Source organism: Cyprinus carpio, chromosome B17 (genome assembly GCF_018340385.1).
Source record: "Cyprinus carpio isolate SPL01 chromosome B17, ASM1834038v1, whole genome shotgun sequence".
NCBI classification, from domain to species: domain Eukaryota; kingdom Metazoa; phylum Chordata; class Actinopteri; order Cypriniformes; family Cyprinidae; genus Cyprinus; species Cyprinus carpio.
In genome coordinates this window covers 27,682,457-27,682,861 of record NC_056613.1, presented here as the reverse complement: position 1 = coordinate 27,682,861, position 405 = coordinate 27,682,457, and the positions used below count along the sequence as shown (strand labels likewise).

Sequence of the window (405 nt, the reverse complement as noted above, 5' to 3'; positions counted from 1 at the left end):
TATATATATAATTACTTTCTGTGGAATGGATGTCAACATGGTACGATGTGTTAAACAGCTGAGAGAATTACAGTCTTGGCATGATCAAATGAGCCTAATCAAAGTAAAGTTCAGACAGCTATAAATGATAAAACATCATTTGTGATATAATGTTGATTATTTCTTTAATCTCTGAGGTTACACTGTAAACTGAGTTTAGGTTTTAAAAATGCACACATTATTTTAAAATTAATTATTCAGTAAAAACAAAGTATTAAAAAACTTTATATAACTTTACAGAAAATGGTTATCAAATTATTTTACTTCACATAAAATGAAAAAAAAATAATAATAACAACAACAGTGTTACGTCCCGTATTATAAGGACGGGCTTGGCAAGCGCTTTTGTTGACGATAACAGGAAAC

The 405-nt window shown here is 28.4% G+C and overlaps 1 protein-coding gene across 1 annotated transcript in view; it reads right to left on the bottom strand.

Annotated features, from left to right (window-relative positions):
* The window catches only part of LOC109054905, a 12,334-nt gene that overhangs the window by 2,018 nt on the left and 9,911 nt on the right, over positions 1-405 (bottom strand). The window lies entirely within an intron of this gene.